This window comes from Rhinolophus ferrumequinum, chromosome 9 (assembly GCF_004115265.2).
Source record: "Rhinolophus ferrumequinum isolate MPI-CBG mRhiFer1 chromosome 9, mRhiFer1_v1.p, whole genome shotgun sequence".
NCBI classification, from domain to species: Eukaryota; Metazoa; Chordata; class Mammalia; order Chiroptera; family Rhinolophidae; genus Rhinolophus; species Rhinolophus ferrumequinum.
Window position 1 is genome coordinate 88369186 of NC_046292.1, and position 22929 is coordinate 88392114.

The 22929-nt window shown below is 42.9% G+C and overlaps 1 protein-coding gene and 1 pseudogene across 5 annotated transcripts in view; one reads left to right on the forward strand and one right to left on the reverse strand.

Moving 5' to 3' along the window:
* Positions 1–22929, reverse strand: part of FARS2 (phenylalanyl-tRNA synthetase 2, mitochondrial) — a 497776-nt gene that overhangs the window by 306230 nt on the left and 168617 nt on the right. The window lies entirely within an intron of this gene.
* LOC117026713 (pre-mRNA-splicing regulator WTAP-like) lies at positions 1473–21517 on the forward strand (annotated as a pseudogene).

Genomic DNA, 22929 nt, shown 5'->3' on the forward strand with positions numbered 1-22929 from the left:
TGGGTGTCTACCCAAGAGAAATAAAATCATGTCCACACAAAAACTTGCCTATGAAAAGAAAGTTCACAGCAGCATTATTCAAAGCAGCCCCAAACTGAAAGTAACCTAAATGCCCATCCACTGGTGAATAGATAAACAAAACGTATACAATATTATTCAACAGCAAGGAACAAACTACTGTGACACGCTAACAGGATGAACCGCACACATTATGCTGAGTGAAAGAAGCCACAGGCAAAGGACTATATAATGTATGATTCCATTTCCATAACTGTTTAGAAAAGACAAATCTATAGAGACAGAAAGCAGAACAGAGGTTACCTGGGGTGGGAGGGATGACTGGCTGCAAATGGGCAGGAGGAAACTTGCTGGGATAACGAAAATGTGCTACAAGTGGGCAGTAGTGATCGATGACGGCAAAACGTTACAAATTTACTAACCAATGCTTGAATTATATATTTGCAGTGGGTAATTTTATGTTATGTATATTATTCCTCAATAAATTTTTTAAAAAATTTAAGTCCCAGGGAGGAAAAAATGGTCAGAAATAAATGATCAGGAATTAAAATGTCTTCAGAATTCTAAACAGGAACACTTCCATAAGACAATGTTCAACATTCTAAAAGAAAAAGATTTTCACAAAAACGCAATACCCTGATGAATCACTGGACAGCTGTGAGGACAGGGTAAATGACAACGCCTCAAGGAACAGCGTCCAGTGTACCTTCCTCAGAAAGGCACCGGAGGAGAAGGCGCATGTCAACAAGATGGGAAACACACACACCCCCAAAGCCCAGTGTGGCGCCTATGGCAGAGGCCACTCAGCATTCATATCCACTTCTATGTACCTTTCTGTACGGCAGAGGCTAGAAAGCTCAATACTACACTGGCCTCCCTTCCAACTGGGTGCTTTGAGTAAATTAGGTTCCTCCAGCTAGATACACTCAAGTAAGACTGGGATATGGGAATGGAGGCCATCCTTCTGCAGCTTGGGTTCTCTCTGTTAGTCAGCATGGCATGGGGAATTGTGGGTTTTTTACAAGTGTTCAGTATCCAGCTGTCATCTGCTTCACGGGTATGAAGAGACCATCGCTTCAGCATGTTCTGATCCTTACACTACAGCTACAGCAGAAGGTTCTTGCAGGGAGCAGTCCCAGTGACGGCCTCCTGACTCCTTCCCATCCCAATGGAGCAGAGGATGCATCACCCTGGACAGGTCAGGGCGGCTGTGTGGCTCTGGGCATCCCTGGAGGCCCAGCCTCAAGCCCACTCCTCCAGGACTTCCAGTAATTTGGACGGCACCTAATTTCTATTTTAAATTCCTTTCTGTTTAAAATAGCTAGTGTGGTTTTTATCTCCTCCAACTGAACCCCTAACTAATGTAATACACAGGAAGACACACGAAGCACTGTATTCCATACAAAAGAGAGGTAAAGGGCATTTCCAAGTGTATGGCAAAGAGAGACAGCAAGATGACCATCGAGTACCCGTTAAGTGCAGAAATCAACCTGCCCGGAAGGCGAAATGAGGGAAAACCTGATGTATACGAATGGATGGAGAGTAGGTTTGGACCACTGGCAGAATGTGGTTCTGAATTAGTCAAAGTATACAAAAGTAAGCAAACAAAATACAGCTAATACAAGGCTGTGTAGGAGAGAAAAGATAACCATAGTTTACTAAATATTTCACCTCTGGAGAGCATTTAGGTCGTCACAAAACTTAATGCAAAGTACTGATCTATCCCAGATTATATTCTAACTGTAGATAAGTTTGGGAGATGAGAAAGACACCTGTTTTGGTGTTAGGATGCACAAGAAATGGTAAATTCACATTGCAGAGTTAAAAGAGAATGTTTTAAATGGAAAGAAATCAAGAAGCAGCAGTGGGAGCGTGTTACTTAGCGATATAATGTCCAAGAAGCAGCAGTGGGAGCTGAAATGGGTCCGGTGGCCTCCAGGGAGAAGGAAATAGCATGCGGGGGAGTGGGGGAGGGGCTGGCACATGGCGGATTGCTCTGGTTTATACGAAACCTTACAGAACCATCTGACTACTTAAACTATGAATAAACTTTAATAAAAAGAAAAAAATTCTTCAAAAAAAAGAGTAAAGAAGGAAGTAAAGGAGATGGCATGGATTTTCCCTCTCGCTCTGAGGCCGAGGCCCTCTAGGTACAGACAGATGTCCTCCTGCTCTGGGCAGAGCCAGCAGGGCAGCACCGGAGGGGAACCCCACTCTCATCTGCAGAGCTGGTGGGTCACTGTATGCCAGGGGCACAGAAGAGGACAAAAACGCCAATAAAACTGCAGCGAAAGTGACAGAAGAAGATCAGATAGAAAAGCAACACTTCAGTATACTGGGGGTCAAATAAAAAAATCATAAATTCGTTCTCAGAGATAAACAAAGTACCTGAAATAAGCCTGAGGTAACCACTATCAACTGTCTCTACCTAAAACACCCGGTGTGAAAACACACACCAACATGTTGCCCTAAAGGTTAAACAGATAGCCTAAATTCAAATTTGCTTCTGGAGTATCCAAGAGTCAGGAGTTCCAAAAATACATAGAACTAGTTGTTTTCCTGGAAGTGGTGTGGTCTGAGAAACTGATCCATCGGCTGCTCTCAGCCAATCCTATTTCCCTCCCTGCTGTCCACTGGGACAGTCGTTTCACCAGTTCTGTTAAACATGACAGGTTAAACAAATGCAAAAGTTATACAAAGCAACACATCCAGCTGAAAGATTCCATTTAGTCAAAATAATATATTTCATTCTTTATGTTTTAGTCTAAGGCATCTGTGAGAACAAAACAAGAAACACCACTACCACCACCTCTGATAAAATTTGTCTTCAGGGTAGAACTGTACCCTTTAACAGGAACGGCCCTTCTCAGCACAGCAGATACATTTGTACTTGCCTGACTAAAATTTTATTCTTACTGCAATTAAATTGCTGCCAGCATGTTTGTGAACACTATAAATCTGCCCATGTTGATTCTTGAAATGAAAAATATCAAGGGAAATAAATAATCCTTTATTCCCTGCCATTCTTAGGAATGAGAAACAACAGACATTGTGACTAGGTGGAAGAAACAATAAAACTGTCCTCACTCAGCAGGCTTCTGGTTGGAAGTGCCAGCCTCCGACATCCATGGGTTTAGATAACTGTCCAGGGCACATGGGTCTGATCTACATGGACAACAAGCTCCTGACTTTATGCCATTAATAACTCATTATTATCAGTAGTTATTTGGAAGAGGGGGAAGATCCAGATCGCCTGCAGCCCTCTCCACTTGTGAATTCACGCGCCGTTCTAGACTACAGAGGGCATTGGGCTGGCTGGCCAAGGAGCTGGCCAGTGCTCCCCTCCTGGAGAGCAGAGCTCCACGGGCCGGGCAGCGAGGTCACCTTTGCCAGCCTGGGCTTCTTGCATAGCCAGGGCAGGGCCTCAGGTGTTACACAGTCCTTCCAGTTCTTGCCCAAACCCCTTTCCAACCATGCCAGAGTGGCATTTCTAGCCATGGGCAGCCCTCGCTCAGAATGACTACAAAGGATTAAACCCAGACAAGCAGAATCAGGCCAAACTGGCGCCAAAGGGCAGGGAGCCAAGGGCACTGGCGGCAGGAACAGACGTACAAGCTGTGCCCTGGAGCAGACGTACACTCTGGCCCCCACTGAGTGATGGGCAGAGGACCCACGACAGCCATGGGGAAGCCACGCCCGAGCGATCTGGGTTTCACCTCCACCTTAAATCAGGGGCTTTGCTGATGCCAAAGCAAACCTGTTCAGTGTCAGGAGGCTTCTCAGCAAACAAAGTGTAATTTGTATTAACAAATCTGAGTGTGAACGGTAGGAACAACTTCTAAATAAAGGGAGAGATTTGGAAGCTTTTCAAAATTATAGTACTCTTTCATTGCTTAATTTCTGACCTCTCCTCTACGTCCCCCAAATTTTAGCCTTGGTTGAGACATGAACTCATGAATTATTTTTTCTTTGACTCAGTTTCCCCCAGAGAAAAAGGAATGAAAACCATATGCTTATTTCCACCTCTCAAATGTAACTATCCAAGAATTCAATTCTGTGTTTATTTCAGGTCATTAAATATTCACTGAGCCCAGGATCCAGGTGCTTCCGGGGATTAATAAATAAATACATGAAATAAAGGCCCTGCTGACAAGGAGCTCAGATCTATCAGATAAAAAAACTCTCAAATAATCATACTATAAGGGAAACTACAATAAATATCGCAGAAGAACAAGTCCACAGTCTGCTCAACAATTTCTGTGGATCTGGTCCGTGTGGGGCATTGTACCAGGCACGGGAGCTGAGACGGAAGGAAGTCAGCCAGGCCTTCCCCTCAAGGTGTGGACAGTACAGCGAGGACTGGGGCTTCAGGGAGGGAGAAGCAGTCTCTGATCCTAGTGGTCAAGTGTCCAGTGAGAGGCGTGCAGCAGCCTGTGACAGCGCTGCCATTCCGCAGCGTGCCTGATGGTGGGGGCGACGCTGCCAGCGGAGAGCTGAGAGGGCACGGGGAGCTGAGTAACCACACAACGGCCTGGAGACAAGAGAACGTATGTATGAATGGATAGAGAGTAGGACACCGAGAGCTGGAGGACACCGAGAGCCCGCCTGCCCACTGCCAAGATACAGTGGGGAAGGGCAGGAGAGTGGCTCAAAGCTTCGCTGGAAAAGCAGGTGTTTGTCTTGCGGACCATAGAGGATCACTAGTGAGTGCCACAATGGAAACTAAATCAAACAGCTGGAAACGCTCCCCCAGGTGTGGAGGAGGGAGCTGGCCTGCCCACTGCCTGACCCCTCCACACCCGCCAGTTGGATCCTGGCCAGAACAGAGACTGTTCTCTGAACACTCCTCAGAGGCTGTCCCGTCAAGGCCTCCCTCCCCCGCCCCACGGCCCAGGCGGGCTGGTTCCTGCACAGGCCACTGCCGGGCCCCAGACAAGCACACCAGGCATTTTCCCCTTATCTGAGGCGGGTCCCACCCCAGTACCCCTACCCATCCCACCCTGTACTATACAACTCTTTAGGCCTCCCTCTGCCCAAGATGTGCCCTGTATTTAAGTTCCCTGAAAAATTCTTAGTTTAGTGATGGAGTTGTCAGCCTCTTCGTTTGGTCTCTGGTCCCTGGGAGAGTTTGTAACACAACGCCAACGCAGGGGCACTCCCCTCGCCTCCCTGTGCTCCCTGCTGTAAGACAGGGTATCTTCCAGGAAGCGGGGACACTTAAGGACAGCAACAGGGATGAGGAATGTTTTCTCCTCCCTGCTGGCCCTTCAGGCACTATGAGAAATGCCCTCTCTTTACTGACCATATTCTCTAGCCACACCCCTTTAATCACACAGAACTGTATGAAGCTGGTACTGAGTAAACATCAAAACCGTCAAATGCCCCTAGAACGCAAGCTCCAGCCATGTGAGAAGGTTCATCTGCTTACACTCTGCTTATCTCAAGCACCTAGAGAGCAGCTGGCACACAGTAGGCGAGCAAAAAAAAATTTGTCACATGAACAAGCAAAACTTGATGTATTGTAGGCATGTATAAACTGGAACTATAAACAATCTTAAATAGCATCTTCAATCTCTTCCTCTTATAGACGAGGAAAGGAGGGCTTGGAGCTGTCAAAGGATCCCCTCTATTATCCAGGTCTCCTGACACCGAGTATAAAGCACTTTCCGCTCTCCCTCATGACCCAGCTTCTTGCATTTTCTGTGCCCTCTCATTAAGAGCAATGGAATTAGAAAGCAGCAGTTTATAGATCTCCAAAGAATTTCATTTTGAAAATGTGAAGAACATCCATGACACAGAATATGAAGGTAATAAAACCCAACTGGGAGCAGAATGGGGGAAACATCCTGATTTAAGGTCAATGAAAGGAAAACAACAAACTGCTTTCACAATGCTGCTGCTTCGAGTTTCTGAGAGTACCGCCATGACTCTCCTTTGAAATCGCTCGGGAAACTGCATCAGACATCACTTGATGAACACGTCTGGCCTTCCCCACTGGCTCCCTGGGGACTAACATGTACCCAAGCTTCAAAAATCTTCCCTTGGCATTAAAAGTGTAGATATTTTTAAAGGCAACAAATAGAGACTTGTGTCATCTTTGAAGTGGCTTTTTGCAAACTTCTGCAAAGATTTAAAATCAAAAAGGTGCTTGGTAACCATTTGCAGGCTAAGAAACAAATAACAAATGAACGATAATCACGGCAATTTTGAATGGAGACCAGAGAAGGGAACCTCATGACGACACTACTGTTGGAAAGTAAGTGTTTGTAATCATCAGTGCTCAGCAGGCACTGCGAGATGCTCAGGGTCGGCTGTGAACCGCTGGCACTTACAGTCTTGGGAGGGGGATGAATCGGGGCCACGGAATGAAGACACAGTCACCCTCACCTCACGGCAGTGGCAACGCTTGCCACGGCGGCGGCATACCGGTGCTATGACGGGGTCTCTTCAGGTCCTCTGCCCGACCAGGGCAGTCTGGGCTGAAGGAAGGGTATTTCAAGGCCTGAGCAGCAAGGAAGAACTGAAAGGCCTGTGTGGCAGGAATCCAAGTGCCAGGGGCAGGAGGGCTTGGCGCTGCTAAAGAGGGGTCAGGACCAGAGCAAGAGCAGGCACTACCAGGAGGGCACAGCAACTACGGTGCTGGACTTTGCCCTGAGAGCACTGAAAATCCAAAGATTATAGATTAGAATGACAAAGACTTGACTGTTAAAAGATTATCCCTTGAAAAACAAGTGTTTATATTTTCAGAACAGTACAAACCACTGGAAATAAAAGAATGTAAATTAGGACAAAAAGATTGTGGGTTCAGCATTTAGGAGTGACAGCAGAAAGCAGGATCCTCGGACCAATGGAATGGAGGACATATTTAGTGACCCCAAAGGGTACTGATAAACTACTAGGCACGCTTTTCTGCAAAACAAAACAAAAAGAACATGATGTTTCTAAAAGCTGTACTAAAATTCAAAATTTATTAGAAGAAGCAAATAATAATTCAACTTCCAATTTAGTGCATAAACTCAATGATACAAGTATTGAGGTTATCATTAAAATGCTCATCCCCCTTCTCAAACCTCCTTTGGCCATTGGTCTCTCCATCTTCTGAATTCATCTACTGCCTCAGCATGTACATAGCAGTGGACCAGGTACTGCTTTGCTCGCTCTCCTGGGTGGTTATCTCATTCAACTCTTGCACGTAACACACTTGCCATGTGTTTACACCTAGACTGCCCACTGGGACTGTGGGTTCCTAAAGAAATTCCTACATACTTTTGTACCATCAAAACATGGCAATATGCCATACACACAGGAGCTTGCAAGTATTGACTCATCACAAGAGCAGTTGGTCAAAAACAGAAAATGGGTTTTGGAAATCATCTGTGGATTTGGGTTCTAGAGATCTTTCACAATTAACTTCATTACATGTTAACCATGTAATGGTTAACAGAGCAGATCAAAATCTATCACACTGGTAAGAAAAGACTAATGGATACAAAGAGCATTATGGAATTCAATTGTTTTAAAGATACTCTGCTTCATAGATGAGGGGGGATTTTCTCTCAGCTTTCCGTGATACAATGGGCATGAATTTTGTGCTTTCCCTGGGAAAAAAAGGGCATGTTTTTTACCCTGCAGACACTGTAGACAGTATTAATTGTGTTTCCCACTTTCTTTTTACCATTAGGCATCTAGAGCCAAATCTGTGTCTCCTTATAGCAACTGACATAAATGAGTACTTCTCTAGTGCCACCTTAACCCTTTATTATTTTCCTAATTTTATTTTTCTTTTACCTTTTGCTCTGTGATTTTTGTTTTATCCAGACATATCTATATTTACAGACATTGCTATCTCATAGCCTTTGTAGAACTGTGTTATGATTAGATCTAAGTAAACTGAATAATTAAACAAAGGATGCTTTAGTACTCCAGGACTCCACTATTTACTCTGCTGTGCAACCTTCAGTAATAGAGTTTTTTAAACCAAAGCAGTTAATCCTCAGTTAAGCAAATTATCAGATGTATAAAGAGTGGCTTCCGCATTCCCCAACAACATATGACAGGATGGGGTGCATTTCAGTGGCCCCATCTTTACTTCCTGCTTTTCTGGGCTTCTTCGGGACACCCATTTGATCCGTTTGCTCGCTGTCAGTTCTGCTTCCTCAGGTTTCGGGAATCCACTTCCGCCCTTGGATTTCTGTGGTCACAGATAAAACTCAATCTCCCTCTCCTAGGCTACGACATGCTGCCCCTAGCCAATCTCATGGCCTCATCGCGCGCCACCCAATCTATCCTGCAGCACAAAGGGAGGTTTTGTGCCAGAATGCATTCACCCATCCACACACTCGATGAATATCTACTGAGTATCTACTAAAGATTAGGCGTGTGTGAAGCACTGAGGACACAGAAATCAAGAAGCCTGATCTCCTCTCTTCAACAACTCACGAACAGTGGGGAGGCAGAGTGATAAACAGATTGCAGCACACTCTGACAAGCAGTGCTGGGACACCTAGTATCCTGTCGGGAAACACTGACCAGTGCACAAGGCACATTCCAGAGCTCCTCAGAGCATGGAGTACCTACAGATACGAGTGGCAGGGAAAGCTAGAGGGGCAGCGAAAGGCCACGCTGGGAAGCACCAGATATGACATGCTGATCTCAACACATGATTTCTGTTTAGAAACTTCCAGTGGTTCCCCATTCCCAACCCTTAAATATGGCCTTGTGTGCCTCCGGGTCTAGGCCCCAATCTACCTTTCTGATCCATTCTCAACTCCCATCCTGTGCTACACCCAACTACACCTCGCTCCTCAAAGACTGCAAGCTACGAGGCACACAGCCTGACTCAGATCTTCCCCTGGCCACGGAACACCCCACTCCATCGCTGCCTGCTGAAAACTACTTAGCATTTCTTCAGGAGTTTTGAATATTGCAACCACTAACACCTATGAATTAAGTATGGTTCCTACCCTCAAGAAGGTTGCAATCTTGTGGAAGAAACAGTAAGGTGAGTATCATACAGAGTCCAGATAGATTCCAAACACAGTAGATTCCAAGGTAAAATATTAATTGTGTAGAGAATTAGCCTTAACTTTACTTCTCTTAATTCCAAGAAAAATCTAGCAGGAATAATAGCATATATTAGCCCATATCACTGACACAGATGCTGCCATAACCTCAAATACAGGGCCAGGGCTGTGGTGATGAAAAGTCTCAATGAGCCACATCTCCATGGATTGTAAAAGTAAACAGTGAGCTCAAAATCCCAAATTCTTATGACAGTTCAAGAACCATCATACTGACTTATTTGAGAATTAAATACTAAGCAGAACATGTTTCCTGAAGACACGAATAATTGAATTTTCATGAAACGTAATGCAATGTTTGTTCACTCTGTGTAAACATATACAGATTGCGAGTAAGGCTAGATTAATTCCTTCAAAGCACACTAGATTTCCACAAACATAATGAAGCTGTCTAAGGTAATAAAGTCTTAGAAGCCAACATATGAAGACTTTTTCATTTATTTCCCTCTACCTGAAGTGGCAGGATAAAAATGAGATGAAAATATAGGACTTTTATGTGTAAATTAATCCAAAAGCAACTTTCCCAGGAAATAGACACAAAGCTCAGAATGAAAGCTAATTCCGTATGCATATATAGGATGCCGCAGTAACCTAGGAAGCCCTCAGCGTTTACAGCACCTCCGATGGCTATCTAAAGTACTATGTTCCTATCAGTGGAGTAGAATTTTTTCCAAAAAGAAGTTGAGGCAAACAAAGCAGACCATGCGGGGGATCTCAATTACCTTCCTGGAGAATCACTGAAAGTCATTCAGAGAGCACAGAACTAGTGAGAGGCGGCCTAGATCTAACTAGTGACTGCATGCAGGGCAGACTGGACACCTGGACGCAGGCAGACCAGCTAAGAAGCCCCGGCGTGCTTCTCTTGCCCTCGACCTTTGAACATGTTTCTCCTGCCTGGAACAGGAGCCAGCATACTACAGGCCAAGAATGAATTTTGCATGTTTAAATGGTTGAGAACATCAGAAGGAGAATACTGTTTCATGACATGTGAAAATGCTATGAAATTTTCAGTGTCCCTAGTAACGATCTATTGGGACACAGCTGTACACACCTACCCACCTGTGTTGATGGCTGTTCTCACACCAAAATGGCAGACCTGACTCTGCAACGGAGACCAGACAGAAGGCCAAACCTAAAACATTTACCTCACGAAACAAGTTCTGGGTCCTGACCCAGAACGTGCTTCTCCTTCCCCAGACCCTTCACCACTAAGTCTCATTTATTCTTCACGTCTCAGAGGGGAGGCCTTTCTGAAGACGCCCCGAGGCACACTAGAGGCCACCTCCCTGCTCCCACAGCACGACGCACGCCCCTCTTCAGAGCAGTGTCGTGTCACACCATGACTGCGGTTTACTGTCCACATTCTCCATCCCACTGTGACATCCATGAAGGCAGGGACCATCTCCAGCTTTACATTTCTGTCGCTACTTGGTAGTACCAGGTGTTCAGTAAACATTGAATGAATGGATGAAGAATGAATGAATGAAGACCTGAACCACATGGAAATTCTCCCTTTATGCCAATGAACTCTACTGGTTTCAAAAGATAAAGGAACCCCAGAGAATATTTGTTTTTCTGAAACCTTATATCCCTTGGCCTTTCTCTTCTCTCTTTATGGTGATTTTCTTACATTATCATAATTTCATGACTTTTAACATTGACAATGCCAAAATCCCTTATGAAGCTCTCTTACACTTTCCAATCTTTTATGTCCAACTATCTCCTAGATATGTCTACCTGGATGTCTCAGAGGCACTTCAAACTTAAGAGCTGCAAAGAACCTCCATCCCCTTTTCTCTCCAGCTGTAAAACAGCACCATGAATCCCTGAGACACCTCAGCACTAGCTCAGCATCTCCATTTTGCTCACCCTCCTCCCATCCAATCCACACACAGATATTGCTGGTGCACCCCAGAAATATCCTTGCAATCCACCTTCTCTTCTCAGTCTCTACTGTCGCTGCTGAAAATCACGATAGCATTTTCCAATCTGGATTAACAGCTATCTTCCTACTACCACTTCTTCACTGTTCTGGAAGTCTCTTGAAAAAAAAAAAACTAAATCTGATCATATCATTTCCCCACTTAAAAATCTCTACTGGGAAAAAAAATGAGGATTATTCATAGAATAGAAAATGAAATGCTTCTCAAACACATAAAAAGAAAATACAAATAGAAATAAAATATCAAAATTATAAAAATAATAAGGATATAAGTAAATAATAAATTACAAAAGAAAATACAAAATAGAAGAAATACAAATTAAAATGACCTTTAGATATAGTTTTTGTCTGTCAGATTGGCAAACACCCAAATGCCTGCTCACACACACGCTGGTGGGGTGTGAGGAAACAAGCACTCGCACACACCACAGGTAGGAATGGAAACAGGCAGCCTGACATGGTTGTCTGTCAGATCCACGTGATAGGCGTGATGTCTATAAAAATTACAAACACATATAACCTTTGACCTAGCAATTCCACTTCAAGAAACGAATCTCACAGAGATACCTGCATATGAAATGTGACATGTGCACACATCTACTCACTGAAACACTGTTTTAATAGCAAAAGATTGGACAGCACACAAAATGCCCATCAACTCTGCATTGGTTCAGTACATTATGGCTCATATGCTGAATGGAAAAGCAGGCATCTATGAATATGAATGCATATGCTCTCCAACCTACAAAGATCTCTAAAACACATTGTAAGTGAAAGAGAAAATTGTAAAATAATATAGTATACTACTTTTTTTAAGAAGGAAGAAACAGATCATACATTTGTATTTTCATTAAAAAACTGGAGGGAGAGAGAGAGAGAGAGAGAGAGAGAGAGAGAGAGAGAGAGAGAGATTGAGAGAGAGAGAGCTTGAAGTAACACCCTTTTAGGTAAACTCTTCCGGGGCAGCTTCGCTGACTCCCACCTGCTCTCCACGTGGTGTGATAACACATTTCCGGGGCGCCACGTGCACTGTGTGCTATCTCCCTCATCAGACCCTTAGCTCCTCGAAGACAGGAGCTCTGCCTCACTCATCCTCACTGGCCAAGCATCTACCTTTCCTACAAAGGCTACCTGCCTACCTCACCCTTTCCTCAATAAACATTTGATGAATATTCCGCCCTCCTGGGTAAGAGGTGCTTTCACCTAAGAAACTGCACTTGTCTCAGGAAGCCCCGTAAGGCAGGCGGCATTACTAGTCAGGACTCGTTCCGTGCCTCTCAAATCAGACCTGCAGTGGTTCCCCACCACACACAACTAAAACTGCCCCATGAGACAACATTAACTCCTCACATACAAAATAAGGGTATTAGACCAGATCATGGTTCTTAACTTTTTTAAGCCACAGAACTCTTTGAGAATCTAATGAAAAATGTAATTACTCTCCCTTGCCCCACTGTCCTCCCACCCCAAATGTCCCTACACAAATGGTGAAAAAAGTTGACAAGTAACTTCAGGGTATTCACAGTATGATTTCCCACTTTAACATTCCCCGCAGGATGGAAGGGTTAAAGTGAAGGGAGAAAGGATCTGATACTTTTTGGTCACTTACTATGCACCAGACGCCATGCTAAGCACATTATATGCATTAATTCATTTCTCTTCATCAAAACCAAGGCGGTACATATTATTATTCTCGTTTTATAGGTTAGGTACTGAGATTTGTCAGTGAAGTTCTATCTTTCTGGCCAAAAGCTCCTGATATTTTCTGTACAGACATGCACATCTACCTCACGGTGGTCAAGGAAACCAGGCAGCAATATCCAGTAAAGAGCTGAATAAGCAAGTCCCATGAGACCCTGTCCTTTCTGTTCCCCAGCTTTTCCCCAATGACAAAGAATTTCAGTGCAACTAATGAGCAGCTCCAACACCCAGCACCCTCAAGGGCTAACAGAGAAATAACCAGCCACAGACAAGGAAGAATGGCTTCAATCAAATGACTCAACTACAAAGTCCCACACCCAGAGAAAGGGAGCTACACAGAGACCACTCAGGTGTGCTCCGTGAGAGGCATGTCTCTGGGACATACAACCAACGTAGCCAACTCATCAACCAGCTGTTCTCCCAGGGGCAGTCACAGCTGGCCTCAGAGGATCAGAGCACGCCTGTTCCAGGTCGGCCAGAACAATGGTCTAGAAGAGGTAAGAAGCATCTTCAGCACACGCGTTTCATCCAGGAACGCATCCAGGTTTTGTAGGGCTCGAGGCCTACACAATTCAGAGGAGCTCTTTTTAAAACAGAAATGTTACTTGAACTTCAGAGGAGATCTGCTGCCTCTCTCTTAAAAAATGCCTCCATGAGGAGAAAGAAGTTTTGCTAGTTATTTATGGTTCAGGCCTCTGAAGGTAAAGAAGGTGGGGTGGGGACTATGAAATTCCCCTCTCATTCTCTGGAGGGCGTATGGCGGTGAGGTACACCCAAAGGTTCCGAGTGGCAGTTCTACCTGGGACTGCTGCAGCCAGAACTGTGACTGCCACGCCCACGACCTCTTCGTCGTGCCAGCAGTGGGGCCCTGTGCACATGGACTGGCGGTAACTTCTGATTCACTCGTCTGGTCCCCCTTTCCCTCCTGCCCCTGTTCAGCTCCCACTCTCGTTTAGTCTGCACTGCCCACCTGGTCTCCCTGCCTTTCAACTGACATTTCTTCCACTCACTGTCCACAGTGACACTAGTCTCTAAAACACAAACCTGACCACGTCTCTTTCCTACTTAAAATCTTTTAACCGTGTGCTACTACTGGAAGGATGAGATTTTGGGTCTTTTATTTTGCCTTTCAAGCCCTTCTAGAGCCGCTAGAGCTGACCACTACCCAGGAGACTTCAGTTTTCTCTACGTGACTCGCATGTGCCCTGGTTTTTCTAAGACTAATTGGTCGTCCCAGAAGAAGGAGCACTGCCTCCCACTCTTCGTGTCTCTGCACTAGCTACACTCTTGGCCTAGAAAAGATTTCCTCTTCACTCTACACCCATCACTAGGTAGGTTTACTCAATCTTTTTTGCTCAGTTCAAGCATTATAACCTCGGTGAAGCCGTACCTAGTCCCTCCAGGAACCCTTTACTCCTTACAGATTACCATGGCACCAGGGCCCCAGAAGATGACCTGTCGGTCTCCACCACTGGACCGGAAGTCCCTCCCAGGCAGAAACGACCTCTGTACCTGCAGGCCGAACATGGGGCCTGCTACATCAGACTTACAAAACATTTGCTGAAGGGGTGGACAAAGACAACTAAGGCTGATTCTAATAAATGGAAGTACTGAATAATGGATTTTGAGAGCGTTTCCTTCCTAATGACTTCAAAGCCCACAATCCTTAATTTCTAGGGTTCCACAGACAAATAGTCTAAAATACCAATGAGTGTTCTAAATTCTGTATGTTAATATCAGCTGCTTCTCCTCATATTGAAGGTACTGACCAAGGTAAAATGAAAAAAGAATATCTTACTATACTTTGGTGTTACTTCCCCCAAATAGACTTCTATTCGCCTCCTAGTTTACTGTCAACCCAGCAGCAATGGACAAGCATTTCCCTAAGTGTCCTTCCTAAGATACACTCCACAGAAAGGACCTTTCATAAAGGGATTCTGGGGTCAACTAAGCTTAGGAAATGCTGCTCGCTCCATCTCTTAGCATAGTTAGTTCTTCCTTAGCTCAGAGATGCTTTCCTGAAAGAGAGCAATAGAACTTTTTCAACTTGTTACTATTTTCCACGTTTAGTTTGATACCAAATCTTGTTTTCTGTTAAACACCTAATAATATCCAGTGTTCTATTTCATGTACTGTGAGAACTGCTACACTTGACCAACTCCTGAATTACCCCAACTAAAAAACACAATTTGAAAATCTGGCATAAATTTTGCCTAATGACATTACTTCATTTTGCCGATAGACATAACAAAATGGCCATTTCATGAAGCCATTGCTTCTAGCCCAACATACAGAAACAGATCTTAAAAAAACATGACAAAAGAAAAATAACTTAGCAGATTGTGTTTATCCCCACAGTACCATAAATAATTCCTAAACTTCCAAATTGCTTTTTTGCAAGCGAGAAAATAAAATCGAGCCATTGAAAGCACACCACTACCTGCCTGCAAAGCTGCTGCAATGATCCCATGAAGTAAGAGTTTCATAAATAGTTTAAATAAAATTCAATTATACGAGCATCTTTTTTTTCTTTTTTAAGTCTCTGAGAATTTCTTTAAGAAGGTGTGAGGAAGAAACCTGATTAACCCACCACATACACCACGGTCCTGCTGGGATACAGTTTTCCATATGATGCTATAAAATAAAACTTCTCCTGTGGTTTTTATTAGTCTTAAAAACACCTCTGGTTTGTTTAGGAGGCTGAATCATGGGATGTGAAAGCTAAAAGGAAATCTAGAGGCTGTATCACCTAGGTGGCTGATTTCACAGATGAAGACACTGAGAAGCCTGGGACTTGGCCAGGACCTCCAGTACAGCCAGTGGCTGGGCCTGACTATGGGCAGATCTTCTCTTGGAAGCCCTCGTGCTTCCCTCGGCATCTTCCTGCTAACTCAGGAACGGCACTGAGCAGCTGAGGGCAGAGAGGCCAACAGCCAGCCCGGGAAACGGGGCAGTTTCCCTCCACAACTGACTGCTTCAATGAACCTGGAGGAAGAACAGTGGACATCAGGATGAGTGAGGCAGGGGTAGCCACCCACTCAGGCACCATCATTCATTTTGTAATCTGTATACTAAGTGTCTATGGCGTGACAGGCATTCTTCTAGGAACCAGGAATACAACATTGATCAAAATCAAAGAATTCCCTGTTCTCATGAAGCTTACATTCTAGTGATTCTCGAGTTTTCTACCTGAGACTCATTAAGGTCAGACACCTGGCACTAAAAAGGTTATACTGAGAAAGCGGGTGCACACACATGCGCACACAATATTCCATGTCAGTAGCATTTTAAAAAACTCCAATGGGAAGGGCCTTCTAGATAAATCCCTTCCCCAATCTCTGTCTAGCTTAGAGAACAGCCACTACACAAATTAAAATACTGGGAATCTATTTCAATGGCTTCTCGGGGAGGGAGGAAAAGAGAAAAAGTCAAGCTCTTGTCAAACCATCTTTCTCACTAAGCTAAAAAGGGAGGCAGTGAGGACAAAGCTCAAAAGAAATAAATGAATTCTGTGTAATTGTATTGGAAGAGAGAATCTTAAGCACACCATAAGCCATGGGTAAGCTGAGAAAAAATATGCAAGACAACCACAAGGTACATTTTATCAGACAGCTACTGCGACAGACAAACCACTACAAACCTCAGTGGTGTGTAACAGCCACACATAGTGGGCTGGGGCTCAGCTGGTCCAGACTGAGCTGGGCTTCGGGCTCCGGGGTGGTTCAGGTCCACTCCACATGCTTCTTACTGTTCTAGAACCAGCAGGCGATGCATGTTCATCTCATAACAAAGGTGGAAACAGAAGAGGACAAAACCAACTGCCAAGTACATTTCAAGTCTCTGTTTGTATTACATCTGCTCAAGTCCCTTTAGCCAAAGTAGTCAGGTGGCCAAGCCAAACAACAGCACAGCAGAGGAAGTATAATCTTCCCACAGTGGAAAGTGCTTAAGTCATAGGCAAAGTGCAAGGAGTAGGGCGAGAACTGGGAGCAATAATGGAGTCTGATGAAAGAAATGACCATTTGTAACAATCCAAAATTGCCAAATGTCCATTTCTTTCCACTCCGAACCTCTTATTTGGAAACTCACAAACTTCTCCATCAGCTTCAAAGTGTCAAAAGCTAACAGTTGGATTGTATCATTGGGGTTACTGTCTCATGAATGGGGGAGAAAATAGGAAAAAGGAAAACAGCTGGAAAAAAAATGGAAAATTCTGTTTACATTGAAGGGAGAAAGACTGAGGAATTAAATGATAACTGCCTTATATTTGCCAAATACACTAGACCTCAGACATTGAAAATAATACACAGAACAGAGTCTCTGCTTTCCAGAAGTCTATGCATAACAATTATGCCACAGAGAGTATGCAACACATATGATAACAGCTGCAAAAATATCAGAAATGGGTACACATAGCACAACTTGAATCAAGCTACCAACACCTTTACTTTCATTGCAATAAAAGAAATACTGAGCAGGATTAGAAAGAAGTAAAAAATATTCCAGGAAATAAATCAAATTCTGTGCAATCAGTACAGCTGCAGTCACCAAGCAAACCCCAAGCTCCATTTTCCGTCAAATAAGCGCAGTCTGGAGCACACCTTCCCAACTAAGAGGGGGGCACAGTGGGACCAAAACTGACAATGTTAGGAGAGAGAGGGTAGAGATTTGAAAGCCATTAAATCTTCAGAATCCCCATGCTGAAAATATGAATGATATAGCAATACCATCAGAGACTCAAACTACCAGAATCAAGCATGACAAGCAGAAGGGTTATTGTTGCTGAACTTGTCAACTTACACCCACACACATTCCCTGACAAGGCGACATTTTGGAGAATGATGTTATATAAAGAAACCAAAAGCTATTCAAGAAAGAAATATGTATATTCCATTTATGAAAGAGCAACTTAGGGAAAAAAAGAAAAGCCACAAACCTGGAGAATACAATTGTAATGTATAAAAATGACAAATGATTAGTATAATAGTCCCTCCCACACCATCCATGGCTTTGCTTTCCATGGTTTCAGTTACCCATGGTCAACTTCGGTCCAAAGATATTAACTGGAAAATTCCAGAAATAAACAATTCCTAAGTTTTAAACCGTGCGCCATTCTGAGCAGCGTGATGGAAGCTTGGGCGTCCCTCTCCACCCCACTCGGGACGTCAATCATCCCTTTGTCCAGCGTATCCACGCTGTATGTACGACCTGCCCGTTAGGCACTGAGTAGCATCGCAGTTATCAGATCGGCTGTCGTGGTATCACAGTGCTTGTGTTCCAGTCACACTTATTTTACTTAATGATGGCCCCAAAGTACAAGAGGAGTCATACTAGCAATTTGGATATGCCAAAAAAAGCCATAAAGTCCTTCCTTGAAGTGGAAAGGTAAAAGTTCTTGACTTAATATAGCATTTTATCATCTCACATCATCATCATCAGAAGGGTGAGTAAAATATTTTGAGAGAGAGAGACCACATAACTTTACTGGAGTATACTGTTATAAATGTTCTATTTTATTATTTGTTATTGTTGTTAATCTCTTACTGTGCCTAATATATAAATTAAACTTTACCATAACTATGTTTCTATAGGAAAAAATATAATATACAAGGTCAGACAATTACGAACTTGTTGCAATGCTGTTGCTAACCTTTTTTGATATCAGAGAGATTATTCATTATGAATTTGTACGAACTGGACAAACAGTGAACCAAATTCACTATTTGGAAGTGCTGAAAAGGTTGCCTGAAAAAGTTAGACGACCTGAACTTCTCACCAACAATTCATGGCTCTTGCATCACGACAATGCACCAGCTCACACGGCACTGTCTGTGAGGGAGTTTTTAGTCAGTAAACAAATAACTATATTGGAACACCCTCCCTACGCACCTGATCTGGCCCCCAATGAGTTCTTTCTTTATCTGAAGATAAAGGAAATATTGAAAGGGAGACATTTTGCTGACATTCAGGACATCAAAGGTAATATGACAACAGCTCTGATGGCCATTCCAGAAAAAGAGTTCCAAAATTGCTGTGAAGGGTGGACTAGGCGCTGGTGTTGGTGCATAGCTTCCCAAGGGGAGTACTTCAAAGGTGACTGTAGTGATATTCAGCAATGAGGAATGTAGCACTTTTTCTATGACGAGTTCGCGAAATTAATTGTCAGACCTCATATATAGGGTTCAGTCCTACCTGTGGTTTTATCCACTGGGGTGTTGGAAGGTATCCCCCTTGCGTAAAGGAAGAGAGACCACTGTATTCAGAATAAATGATGAATTTCTTCCAATCAATTAAAAAAAGACAAACAGAAAAATAAGCCTCCACCCAAAAATGAACAAAAGAAAAACTATTAAGTGTCAGATAAATATATAAAAATGTGTTCAACCTTAATAGTAATTAGGCAAATGCAAATTAAACCACAGTGAGATACGATTTTAAACTCAGCAGCCTGGCAAAGTGCAACCCACTTTGTGCAAGTCAAGTGGTAAAGAGGATGCAGAGCAACAAGAACTTTCACACAGGCTCAAGTCAGTAGAAAGGGCCCAATTGCTGTAGGAAAGAATCCAGTGCTATCCAATGAAATGAAAGATGCTCATAAGTACTGATTTAGCAATTTCACTGCTAAATAAAACATACCTTAGAGAAATCCCTACACCTATATGTACAAGATGTACAACATGTTTGGCAATAGCATTTGTAATAGTAAAAAAAATTGGCAACAATCAAGTGTCCATTAATAAATGGATGAATAAACTGGTATATTTATCCAACAGAATTTAAGCACTAAAAAAATGAATGTACTAAAACTCTACATGTAACATAGCTGAATTTCCCAATATTGCATGAAAAACTAAAGTCATAAAAGGATGTATAATATGATCCCATCTGTTAAAGTTTAAAACCCGGCAAAAGTTAACTTGTTTTATAAAATACATATTAAAACTATAATAAAAATCAAGATAGTAAAGCAAAATTCAGATCAGTAATTGCTCACAGGAAGGAGGGAAAGAGGGAAGATACTAACAGGGAGGGATACACAGGGGCCTTCAACTGTATAATGTCCTATTTCTTAAACGAGTTGGTAGACACTGGACTGATAGCTATAATAAAGGACTGGAAGATAGGAAGATAGATAGACAGACAAGTGGAGAAATTATAAGGATAAAGTATTTCAACAAAAAAAGTTAAGGAAAAATAATTTTTAAAAATAGGGAGACTTGAGCATGTTTATGGCAAAGAGTAAAAAACGGATAGAAAAACAAAGTTGGAGGACTCACACTTCCTAATTTCAAAACTGACTACAAAGCTACGGGAATCAAAACAGTGCAGTACTAAACGTGAGGACAGAAATACAGAACAATGGAACACAATCGCAAGTCCAGAAATAAACTGATACATCTACAGTCAATTGATTTTCAACAGGCGTGCCAAGATCTTTCAATGAGGAAAGAATAGTTTCTTTAACAAATGGTGCTGGAACAACTGGATTTCCACATGCAAAAGAATGAAGCTCTACTCACCCCATATACAAAAATCACCACAAAATGGATCAATGTCCTAAATGTAGGAGCTAAAATCACAAAACTCCTAGGAAAAAATACAGGGATAAATCTTCTTGACCATAGATTGGGCATTAGATGTAGATATGACACCAAAAGAGGTGCAAGAGGAAAAAAGAAGAGATAAATTAGACTACACAAGATGAATTAATTCTAAGATGGGAACAGTATGAAGCATATGTACAAGCTTTGGAGGGCAAGTACACAGATCTTCACTCTAATGAAGTAACTGGCTTAAGGGAGAAGAAAAACTAAAGCAACAGCAGCAGAGTCTGCATGCAGGGAAAACATCCTTATAATACGGCTATCAACCAAGGAGCAAGAGATGCAAGAGGGTACCCCTCAAATCCAGCAGCCCAATGTGGCCCAGCTGAGATCAACAATGGCAGACCCAGTGATCAACTTGTTTTTCCTAAAAATGAAAGGTGAACTGGAACAGACTAAAGACAAACTGGAACAAGCCCAAAATGAACTGCGTGCCTGGAAGTTTATGCCTGACAGCCAAACAGGCAAAAAGTTAATGGCGAAGTGTCGAATGCTTATCCAGGAGAACCAGGGCTTGGAAGGCAGCTGTCCCAGGGTTGTATTGCACAAGTTGAAGCGGAGTTGGCTTTACAGAAGAAATATAGTGAGGAGCTTAAAAGCAGTCAGGATGAATTGAATGACTTCATCATTCAACTTGACGAAGAAGTACAGGGTATGCAGTGGACCATTCTACTTCTTCAGCAACAACTGAAGGAGACACGCCAACAGCTCAGTTGCCAACAACAGCCGTCACAAGCCCCAGCCCCAAGACGCAGCAGGACTACAGCTTCTGAGCCTGTAGGACAGGCAGAGACCACAGGTAAAGACTCACTCAGCTGGCCCACGGGCCAAGTAATGGCAGTTCCTCCCGGCAGCGGTCGCCTGGGTCTGGATTTCACAGGGAGGGGGACACAATTGAAGATGACTGGCCTTCCTCTCCAGGAAATGGTAATAAGGCCTCCAACAGCTCGGAGGAGAGAACTGGCAGAGGAGGTAGTAGTTAAGTGAACCAACTCAGTGCAGGCTATGAAAGTGTAGACTCTCCCACGGACAGTGAAAATTCTCACACACCACTTCTATCATGACCCTCAAGAGGAGAAAACAGGGAGTGGGAAGGTCACCAAACTGTGGGTTCCCGCCATGTTCAGAATGGCTTGGACTCAAGTGTCAATGCACAGGGTTCAGTTTTGTAATATTTTTTCCAGCAAACTTTTATACAGTGTCATTTAATTTGGAAGAGGATACTGTCCAGAAAATTAACGCATACTTTTGTCACAAAACATTTACTTTTCGTGGGTGTATTTTTGTTGTTTTTTGTTTGTTTGTTTGTTTTTCCCCTTTGCTTCAATACCTCTGCCACTTTGGAAATGGTAACAGTTAATTACTTTGTTGCTAACAGGATATCTTGTGTAGGGTCAGATTATTTTTATATGAGTTAATGTCAAGTTATAAATGGAAATCTTTCCTTAAAGTATAACATAATGATGTCTGTATAAATCTGTGGCTATCTGGAACCTGAGCTGTGTGAGGGCATTCTCACTCACACTGTTCCTAGACCTCGGCACCATTCAGACCTGTTAGCGTAGATGTGCGTTTGTGACTGCCAAGTTTGCCCAGTAGAGTAGTACATCACTAAAAGTTGGACTTGTGGATAGAGTCCTATAGTAGTTTCAGTGTGAGATGCAGTTTTTTCCACCATACATTTGTGCATTTTCTCTTTAGGTGACTGAATGTTTAAGAAATTTGTGTACATAGTTACTCAGATTTTATGAACTGTTGTACCCTGTTAATGCATATTGCTCTGTGACTCCAGTATATCTTAACCTGTGCTAAACCAAACCTAAATAAAGATTTTTATTGTAACACAAAAAAAAAAAAAATTCAAAGTGTAATTCTATTTTTGTAAAATGCATATTTTACATATATAATATTAGGTATAGCTGATAATTCTATATATGCATATTTTTAAAGTTTTATCTAAGTGACAATGGAATTACTTTTTTCCTTTTATGTTTTATTTTCTTAATTTTTCAGTGATTATAGATTGCTTTCATATCAGAAAAAAATCTCGCCATCTTATCCATTTTGAAAAGAGAAAACGAACAAACTCTAAGTAAGTATTTGAACAGACATCTCTATTCTGACAGCTTGAAAATATGCCTCCTGGAGTAACTACAAGGCAAAACCTATACACGGGGCTGATACATATTTGCTTGCTTTTCTGAAAAACTGACTTCAAAAAGGGAGAAAGTAAGGATAAAAGAAAGCAAGGGAGAGAGGAAGAGAGAAAAGGGGAGGGAGAGAAGAAGGAAGGGAAGGAGCTAGAGTTGGCCAGATCTTAATAATCTCATCTGGCTGTTTTATCTCAAAAATTCACAGTGCTTATTTCTGATTCATAAAGTCGATGGATTAAATACACAGTAGATCCAATACAGCCACACTTTTCTGGTGCCACACAGCTGTCATGCAATTATCCTTTTTGCTGGAGTGTCCTCACAACCCAACCTAGTGTTTGTTCAGCTCCACGAAGGGGCATAAGGCCACTATCCCTCACTCTGATCACAGTTCAAATCCCTGCACAAGTACACAAAACAACTAACAGAGC